General features: G+C 44.5%; 1 protein-coding gene across 5 annotated transcripts in view; it reads right to left on the bottom strand.

The window, feature by feature from the left end:
• The window catches only part of LOC308314803 (transcription factor SOX-6-like), a 161,584-nt gene that overhangs the window by 82,702 nt on the left and 66,382 nt on the right, over window positions 1–12,500 (bottom strand). The window lies entirely within an intron of this gene.

Raw genomic sequence — 12,500 nt, 5'->3', positions numbered from 1 at the left:
GGCATTAGGTCCTTGAATCCACATATTTTAACTTCATCATTGAGAGGTATAGTTATACCAGTTATACCCTGACGTCATATGCTGCTACGATACATACGCATATACGCGAAGTAACCACAGTATACCACTAATCAACATACAAATTACATATACATACAGTATGGGCATTGCCTTTACTCCACCCGACACTGATCCACATATACAGTACGTACTTGTGCGCTCTGCTTGCGCACTAGTAGTAGTAGGCCATTTATGGCCTACTAGTGTCAGTCAAGCCTGTCACCTGGTCTCTATCTGTCAGTCAAGCCTGTCACCTGGTCTCTATCTGTCAGTCAAGTCTGTCGTCTGGTCTCTATCTGTCAGTCAAGCCTGTCGTCTGGTCTCTATCTGTCAGTCAAGCCTGTCGTCTGGTCTCTATCTGTCAGTCAAGCCTGTCACCTGGAGCGTGAAGTGCTCCGTGAACAATAAGCTGCATTTACGAGGAAATCATGTGGGAAAAATCCTACTCCTCCTCCGTGATAAAAATCACAGCCTAATGTGATCCTCCAAAAGGAAGAGACATTCAAAACCTCGTTCCAATCAAACAACCATCACACAGGCACTCGTGCCATATGCTACAGCTGGCATCCAGCCAAATTTACACACATATACACCCATACACGCAGCCAGCCAACCGAACACACACACACACACACACACACACACACACACACACACACACACACACACACACACACACACACACACACACACACACACAATAAAGATAAATAAGACAAGAGAGGGAGGAAGAGGACAGAAGACTAGGGCATATCCCACATGACTTCATGTGTAGTTACGGCCCACTGGCTGCCACCCATCATTAGCAAATACATCCCTATCAATTACAGAGGCCAAACCACAAGCCTGGCCACAGAGAGCTGGGGTGTGTGTGTGTGTGTGTGTGTGTGTGTGTGTGTGTGTGCGTGCATGTGTGCACTCGTGCGTGGGCGCGTGTGTATGTGTGCGTGTGTGCCGACTGACCAGCAAACCACAGACAAACGTATGATAACAGAAGGAATTATCTTTAAAGGGAGTAGCAGTTAAATAAATAAAAATGACTTTGTTTTGAAAACTCTCACAGTGTAACCCAGGGAGTACTATACTCCAGTTTGGTATTTATCTTAACAGCATTAAGACCTGAGGGCAATTCTACAAATGTCTTCTAAATCCTAAAAGTTTTCTCAAAAACGTATGTTGGTATATCAGTGGTTCTCAAACTTTTTCACATACACACACGGACATGCACGGGGACACACACACACGAGTGTGTGTGTGCGTGCGCGTGTGTGTGACGTGTGTTATCTAATGTAATCCTGGTTCCTGGGCGCTACACTTCCTCTGCCAACCTGGGGAGTCCAAGCTGCTTCTTTTCTGAGAAAATATATTTTGAGCAGTGGGCCTATTTACAGGCTTCAATCAAAATAATTTTTCTTCAAAAATGCATGTGAATTTTAAAGATGAAGTGCCGTGAATTATTTTTCACACCCTAAAATATGATCTTCAGGTATTATTATTATATAAGGAGGAAGATTTTATTTATTTATATCAAAAAAGTGTATACAGTATTTGCATAAAAGAAAAACTGTAAAAATAATTCACAGCACTCCATCTATAAGTGAAATATATTATTGTGGTCATGTATGGCACGGCACGCTCTGAAATTGGGACATCCAATGTTACGGTGTTAAAAATGAACACACTGGAGTTCACTGTGTAACAGTTACCACCATGGCAAATCATTGTACAGTACTTCAGTTCTCACACTTGGCATTAAAACAGTCTTTTTTACGAACAGAAGACATGGTGAGGAAGGAATGATGGTTTCCCCAGCTGGTTGGCACACAGCACTCTGCATGCTGACGATAAACAGACGCGCTATATTTTAATAACAGGGTGTAATTAAACATATTCTGGACGCTGAAATGTGATGTTTGCAACCAAATGCAGCGCAGCGCTCGTGGCGCTATAAGTGATGAGAGATGGACGTCTGCTGTGCAGCAGTGGTTCCCATAGCGGGGTCCGGGGAGCCCCAGGGGTCCTTGAGGGAGTTCCAGGGGGTCCCCAGCTAAATTATAGTTAGGAACCAAATGGACCATTATGGGTCTGTAACTCATTTGTACACTCTCAGAATTAAATTAACATTGATTTTACAATATAAATTGGGGGTCCCAGAGATAAAAGAAAGGCCATTAAATGGGGGTCCGTAGCCTAATGCATTTTAAATATGCATGCACACAAACTTTTCTATGAATAAAGCCCACCCGTGAAAATACCCCCAGATGACCCTTGTGAAGATCTAGACATGGATATATTTACTGTATGCTCACATTTTACGGTGCTTAGCATTGGCCTTATTCTGGCACATTAACTTGTGTATTCAGTGTCGTAATGCTGTGTTGGCTCTATTTTAGTGCTAATGCCCCGTTGGGCATGGAGCCAGGTGCCATACGCAACACCCTTCTCTTACACCAGTGGTTACCAAAGTGGGGTTCGGGGACCCCCAGGGGTCCTTGAGGCAGTTCCAGGGGGTCCCCAGCTAAATTATAGTTTGTAACCAAATGGATCCTTATGGGTCTCTAACTCTGAGAGAGTACAAATAGAACCAAATGGATCCTAAGGGGTCCATTTGTACATTACCCGCCGGGGAAGGTAGGGTGGGATTATGACACTCCACCGCCGCTCCGTGTCGGTCCGTTCCGCGGTCGACGCCGCAACTGCCGATAACAGCTGCCGATAACAGCTGCTGATAACAGCCGCGGCTCCCGACATGCGTTGCCGGTTACAAAAAATCACCTGTGTCTCCACAATTCTAGCCCATTCCGAATAAGTTGCCAATACATACTTTAACATGGGTTTCTAGTGGACACACCGTTATGATGGAAAAGGCCATGCAGTGTAAGGAATATGCAACAATATGGTGAGAATATGGTATAGAGTGGCAGCAGCAGCGGCAGATTATAGTACAACTTGGCAGCATGTCTCTATTGTCAGAGAGACAGGGTCAGATTGAGGGGGTTTAATGGCCTTGTACTGACCTCCTCCCAGCTGGGGAAGACATTATGTGGGTGGTTTGACAGCCGAGGACGGTGCAGGGCCTACTGGAGTTAACAGAGTGCTAAGAGGACGGTGCAGGGCCTACTGGAGTTAACAGAGTGCTAAGAGGACAGTGGGCCTACTGGAGTTAACAGAGTGCTAAGAGGACAGTGGGCCTACTGGAGTTAACAGAGTGCTAAGAGGACGGTGCAGGGCCTACTGGAGTTAACAGAGTGCTAAGAGGACGGTGCAGGGCCTACTGGAGTTAACAAAGTGCTATAAGAAGAAGAGGACGGTGGGCCTACTGGAGTTAACAGAGTGCTAAGAGGACGGTGCAGGGCCTACTGGAGTTAACAGAGTGCTAAGAGGACGGTGGGCCTATACTGGAGTTAACAAAGTGCTATAAGAAGAAGAGGACGGTGGGCCTACTGGAGTTAACAAAGTGCTATAAGAAGAAGAGGACGGTGGGCCTACTGGAGTTACTAAGAAGAAGCTGGCTAAGTTCTACAATTCCACTGAGAAGCTTGTTGTACTCTAAATCATCTAAAGGTGCGTTCAGACTTGAATTTAAATATTTGCCTCGGTTCGTCCCGTTTGTGCTGCGCCAGGTCGCACCGCGCCCGTTCACGGCGCTCACGCAATTTCTCCCTTTGCATTGACTTTGTATGTAATCGCGCCGCTCTAACCATCCAAGCCTGAACGCACCTTAAGATCCTTAAAGAGATAAAGGAAATGTAGGAATCCTCAGAGGGTGTTTATAGAAACTTAGAAACGGTTTCTAGAAGAATCACCAGAAGAGCTTTATAGAAGCGTAACCAGAGTTCACAAATCCTATTATGTGGGGGGGGGGGGCTTCAATTGACTATATTTAGCAGACACTATTATCCAGAGTGACTTAAGTGTGATATCAGAATTTAAGCAGAGCAAGCATGAACTCTAGCCAAAAAATACGGTATACTCACATCTATCTATAAATACACCACGTCTCTGTCTTAAGCCCTACACACACCGTCTGCGAACGCCGCGCGTCAAAACAGCCGCCTCCGTTATTTTCAATGAACCTATCCCACACAGGCGGCGTCCGACGAGCGTTCACGCCTCGCTTGACGCTCCGATACGGCACTGTTCTATTTGACGCCTGTGCCGCGTCGCTGCGCACCCGGTGTGTGTTGGGCTTTATACGTATACTGTACGTGTGTGCCTGTAATGCACGTAAAGTAGGAATACCTCAAAATGTAAGTACAGTAAATGTACTTAGTTGCTTTCCACCACTGATAGTGTGTCACAGTGTATATTATTTATGAATAACATTTTGATTCTTAAAGGCAAGTGGCCAGTTAAAAACCTTCTAATACGTGAGGGGGGTGTGTGTTTTTTTCCGTTTACTGTTTTCATTTATTTTTTATTATTCTTTTTTATGTTTTAGTCCAGCCTTTTCCGCTGGAGGAGTTATTAAAAATAACTGAAACCAGTAAATGAAAAAGCAAGGCCCCCTCACGTATTAGAAGGACAATATCAGTCACCAGAAAAAAGGTTGGGTGTTTTGTATCATGGTTAAAATGGAGTTTGTTAGTTATAAGTTATATGGGTTTGTATAGGAAGGGGGTGGGGCAGCTAAAATTAATATCAAATATCTAAATACTGAATCAAGTAACTTCAAGTAACTGTGGGGTGTTCACATAAGCCTGAGTAGACGATAAAATTACCAAAGGTTTTAAACACACAATTCTGGCACATACTGTAATTTGAGAGTAACCAATATAAGCCATGCATGTCAGCGATGTCAAATGATTGCTGAATGCCAGCGCAGCTCAGAAGGCAGAAGGCAGATTCATTTGGCACACGGTGCAGGTGCCATGCCAGCGCAAGGGCCCGCGTTAACATTGGTGCAGCCCTGGGCAGGGAGGAGGGCACAACAATAATAGCTGGTGGTAATTCAGAAGATAACTCAAGACCATGGGTTTGATTGCAGACGTCAGTGGGATTAGGGCCAATTAGGCTGCATTCACAGGTGCTCATAGATACTGTGTATGTGTCAATTCCTGATAAGCTTTAGCTTCATGTGCTTAAGAACTTTAGGCAGGGAAGAAGAGGAATGTAGTGCTATAGCTATAGCTTCCTCCCAGTGCTAAGATGCAATAATAATAATAATAATAGTGGTAAATTGTGCACGTCTTTATCCAAGGCGTTTTAAATTTGTGCATTACATTCACCCATTCACACACATTCACACACCGATGGTGGAAGAAACCATGTGCAAGGCACCAACCTGCACATCAGGAGCAATTAGGGGTTCAGAGTCTTGCTCAAGGACACTTCGACACTAACTCTGGGAGCCCACAGGGATCGAACTGGGAACCTCATGGGTCCCATCCGGCTGCTCTACAGGCCACCCCTGAGACACTGCCGCCACTATAATAATAATAATAATACAAACTTTATTTGTATAGCACCTTTCATGACATGAAATGCAGCTCAAAAGAGTTTGTACCATGCCGTTGGCCCGTATAGAAGCAGAAATCTGCTTCACAGTGTTTTTTAGTATCTAGGCAGGCAGTCGTGTACAGTATACAGTAGGTACGGAGGTGCGAGACCATTGAGAGCTTTATAAACAAGTATAATCATTTTAAAATCAATCCTAAAAACAACTGGGAGCCTATTGTGAAGTTAAAACTGGATTAATATGTTCTCTCATCTTAGTTTTAGTTAAAAACTCTGGCTGCCGCATTTTAAGTTTAAATCTGTCAATTGGTTTCTTTGGCAGGCCAGAAATAAATGCATTGCAGTAATCAAGCCGAGAGAAAACAAAGGCGTGGATTGATACATTGAATTCATTTCTTCCTTCTTTTTTTTTTTACGTTTTATTTGTATTCATTCTCTCATTCAACACAGAAGCTGTCACTAGTAACCCTTTTTACATTTCTGTCTTTATTCCCTTTTTCATTCTTTCCTTTTTGTTAATTTTGATAGAAATGTGACAGAGAAAAAAATAATAAGACCAAGATCCTTCATGCACACACACATACACACACTTTGCTTTGTTCACTCACTTTGTCCTTGAACACATTTTTACAACAACCAAAGTACTGAGCACTAACATGTGAGCACATTGTGAGCACAGAGGACACCTCAGTAGTCTGCTATATTGGACATCATCTAAGGACACTTCAGTAGTCTGCTAGTTGGACATCATCTAAGGACACTTCAGTAGTCTGCTAGTTGGACATCATCTAAGGACACTTCAGTAGTCTGCTAGTTGGACATCATCTAAGGACACTTCAGTAGTCTGCTAGTTGGACATCATCTAAGGACACTTCAGTAGTCTGCTAGTTGGACATCATCTAAGGACACTTCAGTAGTCTGCGAGTTGGACATCATCTAAGGACACTTCAGTAGTCTGCGAGTTGGACATCATCTAAGGCTGTCGACTCGTCGCACAGGTAGAGTACGCCGTCAAATTCAACTGTTCCTTTAGGTCTGTCCATTTTGTTACGTTTTGGAGAAATGGATACATTAATACTAAGGATTCCACTGTGTAGTATATATAGACCAGTGGTTTTCAACCAATGGTCCTTGACGGGGGTTCCAGGTGGTCCCCTGCAGATAAATGATGGAGAGTTGGTAACCAAATGGACCATTATAGAGCTTTAACCCGTAAGGGTCCATTTGGTTTCATTTTACACCCTCAACAGTTAAACATCTGCATCAGTTAATTTACAAGAAGTCTGTACAATTACAGAATGTAGAAGAATTGTCATTTTGATCAACGTTTGCCTGTTATCTCTCCTACGGTACCACATCAATAGTATATAGCAGGCCTGCAACGTGTATGGAATTGTGGGCAAAATCTTATCAAACGACAACAAAATATTCTTTCGTTTTGGGTCTGGGAGGCTATAAATGTCATCAAATGGTGGTCTGTGGCTCAAATGCTGCAGAATAAATATTGGACCTTGATATGAAAAGGGTTGAAAAACCACTGGTATAGACACATGTACCAAATGGACCTTTAGCTGCTCCCTTTGACCTTTGACCCATGTGTCACAGATGACAGGTAAAGAAAATCATATAATGGCTTCAACCTAACACACGGTCCTGGACAGTCCTTAATAAAGCTCTTTAAAAGCTGTTGGGTGTAAAGGAAAAAAGAAAAAAAAAACACATAAATGTACACTAACCACCCCCCCCACCCCCACCTCCTGTGCGATGCCAAAGCCATTTCCATTCATTAGAACTGTCAGAGGCACTTAGCATTCCTCTTAGCGGCGAGCGGCTAATAGAGTGCCGACAGGGGGTGAGCGCTGCGGAGTGTGGACTAACAATGACACCCCCTCCACGCTCTCGCCGCGCCGTAGCCCCAGGGGGTCAAGCCCGTTAAGCTATAAGTGAGCGCACGGCGGCTAATAGGGCGGATTCCATTTGATCATGTGGCAAATGCAACCGGGGGAGAGCTCGAGCCTCGACCAGCGGGAGGCCATATGAGCACAAGTGTGTGGCTGCTTATGTGTGTGTGTGTGTGTGTGGGGGGGGGGGGGCTGGCTGTTTGAGGTCATAGTGTCCATCCATCCTTCCGTCCGTCCGTCCGTCCGTCTGTCTGTCCGTCCGTCCATCCATCCATCCATGGATGGGTGGATGGATGGATGGATGGATGGATATGAGATCTGATCTAGATCGGAGCATTTTTACGAGGACAACCTTGTAATCTTGTCTTCTTATAGGACTCTTCCATGACATACTGTACATAAAAGGCCTTGTTTGACCAAACAGTTCAAGTCAACCACAAATACAGCAGCATCTGTGTCAGCCTATACAGTCGCATCCTATATACCAGGGGTTTTCAACCTTTTTATACCAAGTACCACCACAGAAAATATCTGGCACTCAAAGTACCACCATAATAACTGATGTTAAAATACAGGAGCGTAGACCTGCACCATCTACACAATCTATTATTAACACAGGAGGAAAATGTAATTTATTCTTTGAATTGTTTTGTTTTTGTTCCATTCCTAAGCCAATTTTGCTGCTGACCCACAACTGATAATAGTTGTGATGGGATTAATCAGTTCTCTAATCTTCTATTAATGGCTAGATGTGCTGTCATGCTCATTTCAGAAGAAAATGCAATTTATTATTTGAATTGTTATGTTTTTGTTCCATTCCTAAGCCAATTTTACTGCTGCTCTGTTTTTTCATGTTCTGTTTATTAGATTTTTTTACAAAAAACCAACAACACACATACACGCAAGAAGAAAAAAAACTCCAATACAATCAGTAGGCCTATACAGAGCTATCAGAGATCCAACGTGTATGTGAGGGAGGGTATGTTTCTTTTCCAGTGGATCAGAATAAGGCGTCTTGCCAGAAGAGTCACAAAAGCGACAAGGTCTATGGTTTCAGGAAGAACATCAAGGAAAAACACATGAGGAAAAGCTGGAATGAAAATATGAAAACTTCATACAGTCGATGTCCAAAGGTGCCTCACAAAGATAATGTCAAGCCCTGATATGGATATCCAGATGTCAAAGTCGGCTCGCACAGCGGCAAGGACTCGAGGCAGTGCAGTGTCACCACGTTGTTCACAAGGACTCGAGGCAGTGCGGTGTCACCACGTTGTTCAAGGACTCGAGGCAGTGCGGTGTCACCACGTTGTTCACAAGGACTCGAGGCAGTGCGGTGTCACCACGTTGTTCACAAGGACTCGAGGCAGTGCAGTGTCACCACGTTGTTCACAAGGACTCGAGGCAGTGCAGTGTCACCACGTTGTTCAAGGACTCGAGGCAGTGCGGTGTCACCACGTTGTTCACAAGGACTCGAGGCAGTGCAGTGTCACCACGTTGTTCACAAGGACTCGAGGCAGTGCGGTGTCACCACGTTGTTCAAGGACTCGAGGCAGTGCGGTGTCACCACGTTATTCAAGGACTCGAGGCAGTGCGGTGTCACCACGTTGTTCAAGGACTCGAGGCAGTGCGGTGTCACCACGTTGTTCAAGGACTCGAGGCAGTGCGGTGTCACCACGTTGTTCACAAGGACTCGAGGCAGTGCGGTGTCACCACGTTGTTCACAAGGACTCGAGGCAGTGCGGTGTCACCACATTGTTCACAGGGACTCGAGGCAGTGCGGTGTCACCACGTTGTTCACAGGGACTCAAGGCAGTGCGGTGTCACCACGTTGTTCACAAGGACTCGAGGCAGTGTCACCACGTTGTTCACAAGGACTCGAGGCAGTGCGGGGTCACCACGTTGTTCACAAGGACTCGAGGCAGTGCGGTGTCACCACGTTGTTCACAAGGACTCGAGGCAGTGCGGTGTCACCACATTGTTCAAGGACTCGAGGCAGTGCGGTGCCCACCACGTTGTTCACAAGGACTCGAGGCAGTGCGGTGTCACCACATTGTTCAAGGACTCGAGGCAGTGCGGTGCCCACCACGTTGTTCACAAGGACTCGAGGCAGTGCGGTGTCACCACATTGTTCAAGGACTCGAGGCAGTGCGGTGCCCACCACGTTGTTCACAGGCACTCGAGGTAGTGCGGTGTCACCACGTTGTTCACAAGGACTCGAGGCAGTGCGGTGTCACCACATTGTTCAAGGACTCGAGGCAGTGCGGTGTCACCACGTTGTTCAAGGACTCGAGGCAGTGCGGTGTCACCACGTTGTTCACAGGGACTCGAGGCAGTGCGGTGCCCACCACCACGTTGTTTGGATATACAACATAATAAAACAAACCGCGTAATTGTTTCTGTAATTAATGAATCAAAATTAATCAGTTAAAGTCCCAGCCCTAAAAACAACGTAATCATTCAACTCGAAGGAGGCAATCCAGTGAGCACCAGGCTTTGCATGCAGTCACCTGCGATTAATTGCCCAGTAAATTCCTCCTTTCAAAATAGTCAAGGAACAAAACAAATCACGTTCCAAACCATTGTCACCCAAAATTGATTCATCATCTAAGACTTCTATTGCAATCTGCACAAATACCAAAATACAGTAGAACAGCAATTGTTCATGTGTCAACTGAAAGAGAATTCTGTATTGATCTCCCATTTTATTCAACAAACGTGTTAGAGAGAGAGACAGAGATATATACAAAGCTGTCAGCCTTGCTGGTTTGAATTACACACAAAAAGCACCCTTTAAGTGAAATAGCATTGCCACACAACTGGTTGAAAAGGACTTTTTTCTTTTTCTTCAAGGATTGCTAGCAATTCACAAAATGTTTACAAGGTCCGGGATGGATTTGTTTTAGAGCCAACACTCCATGCCTTGTTTCACTTGTGTTTTAATTCCTTGTTGCTCTCATTTAGGTGTTTTTTTATACATTTATATATTTTTGTATTATTTTTTGTATTATTTTTTTTGTATTATTTTTTATTATTATTATAATGCAGGCAAATAGGCCTATATCTTACAATAAATACACTGAATGTCTGTACGTACGTGCATGCGTAATCTACTGTACGTGGTGTCTGACATCCATGTCTCCAAAAAGCCATTGCACCCCGTCTTTAAGACACACAGATTTCGCACGCACACACGCACACACACACACACACACACACACACACACACACACACACACACACACACACACACACACACACACACACACACACACAGAGAGAGAGAGAGCCACTAGTCATACTAAAGTTACACTAGTTGTCTTTTTGTATTGCCATCCACTCGGCTCCTCTTATAGTGTACGTCATTGTGTAATTAAGTGAACGTTTCGTGAAGATTCTTGTAAACCATGTTTTTTCTGTTCTATGGACCCTAGAGGACACAAAAAAAACGGTTTACATTTTTTTTTCGCGCCCTAACAATATTTTATCACCATGGCAATACATGGCAATGTGTAGCAATATTCCGTGTCTGTCTGTATTTCTGTCGACATCATTTCTCCAAATCTGCCAGGCCGATTTACACCAAATGTGGTCCAGGAGTGTATGATGTGCTCTGGAAGACCCCATAAAAATTTCACCACGATCGGCCCATAGGTGGCGCTACAGCACCAAATTCAAAACGAAATGTCATGATTATTCACAAACTACTTGTCCAATTTCAATGACATTGGCTAGGTTGTTGTACCATGGGCTGAAGCACAAGCCCAGAAAGTTTTACCACAATCCACCAATAGGTGGCGCTACAACAACAGATTCAATATGCAATTTCACAAGGTGCATAAGCTACCTGACCAATTTTCCACAAAAACCTTGAATAATCAGTAACGGACAGTTTTATTTAAAATCAAAGGGTTTATTTACGAACGTGACATGCTCAACTGTACAAAGAATCACTGTAGGTATCATCATCATCACTCTCAGCATCATCTTTTGTATGATTATCACATGAACCCTCAGCAGCCTCACATTTGCAGAGCTCTGTGCATGGAAGGTTATTACTGTTGCAAGAACAGCGGCCGCTACACTTGCTGGCAACACATGCACACTTGACGAGTTCAACAACGGCCTCTGGTGCAGGTGGAACCTTTGAGACTACAGGGACACACCTTCCATCATCTTGTTGCTTCCATCCTAAAGAAAGTGGATCTAAAACCTGTGGCTCAGCAACGATGTCTTGTGCCCATACATTGGCTTGCCAATGTGCTCGCAGAATGTGTTCGACGATGGACCCTTGCGTTGGACATATCTTTTCAACACCCTGATTGCCCTTGAGCTGTTTAAATATGTGCCACCAAAGTACTTCAGCTGATTCATACCCAGGTTTGAAAAGCTGACACACAAACTTTTCACACCCGGCTAACACCTCCAAGGATGGATGAGGGCCAACACCAAGTTCAGCAAGTGCATGGAGAACATCATCACCAGTCTTCATGAACGATTTGAAGCAGGAAGATTTACCTTTTCCTCGGATGTGACCAGTGGTATCGCAACCAGTGAGCGTGAGGAATCCTGGCAATGCGGCTGCTCGTTTGGGGCCAATGGCCGTGTAGATTGGTCTGAGTTTTATCGTCCATCTTTGATCTCCTGTGCCCATGATGATTGCACTCTCTGGTTGAAGGTCTGGTAACCTTCGAAGGGCAAGTACCAAAACATCAGTGTCACATGAGTATATATGTGGCGTTTTACCTAAACGACTCACTGCTGCGGCATACATAACCAGTAACGTATCCGCCTCTTCTTGTGTACTTGTGATGTTCACCATTTTTGTGTTTGTGGACATGACACCCTTGTGTGTTTGTGTGTGTTGTGATTGGTAGCTTGCAAAGATCAACAGCTTTTTGTGCAAGGTAGAGGACGAGGTTGGCCTTGGTTTCCTTGCTTCCGAGGAAAGCCTTGAAGTCTTTGACTGGTGTGTTATCCTCTATTTTACAGAGATGTCTTGTTCTGTCCTTCATGGAGTTTGTCACTGTATAGTTGTCAAATAGCAAGTATAGATCTGTGTAGCCTTGCGCCTTTATGTCAACA

This window comes from Protomyctophum bolini (genome assembly GCF_963924005.1).
Source record: "Protomyctophum bolini genome assembly, chromosome: 4".
Classification (NCBI taxonomy): domain Eukaryota; kingdom Metazoa; phylum Chordata; class Actinopteri; order Myctophiformes; family Myctophidae; genus Protomyctophum; species Protomyctophum bolini.
Note: the sequence above shows the minus strand (reverse complement) of the source record. Positions and strands in the feature narration are given on the sequence as shown.